Here is a 414-nt window from a genome sequence, read left to right on the forward strand (position 1 = left end):
TATTTATTTAGGTTATGTGCATTATGTGTTAAACTCCAGGACAATTTTTTGCATTTTTGACAATTTCTCCAAGAACACTTTTATTTTATGTACAAATACACGTTATCACATGATTTTGTGTACATTATTTGTGTCTGTGTCTGTGTACTACTTGCTGTAGTTTGGTCTGGCTTTGCGAGACTAGTGTCTGTGTAATATTTCCTAGGTTGCGTTCTATTTGAGCAGAGAAAGTTTGCCCCGGGATTATAATCTGAATTTGGAATCTGAATTTAGTTGAAGAAATTTAGTTTACCTAAACTTCCATTTTCCACTCATAAATGGTACTCCTTGTATGAACTAATAATTAAAACATCCTTAATAAAATAAAATAAATCACAACATCCTTGTACTACTAACCCCGCCCCTGTCAGCTGA

This window comes from Gadus chalcogrammus, chromosome 6, assembly GCF_026213295.1.
Source record: "Gadus chalcogrammus isolate NIFS_2021 chromosome 6, NIFS_Gcha_1.0, whole genome shotgun sequence".
Taxonomy (NCBI): domain Eukaryota; kingdom Metazoa; phylum Chordata; class Actinopteri; order Gadiformes; family Gadidae; genus Gadus; species Gadus chalcogrammus.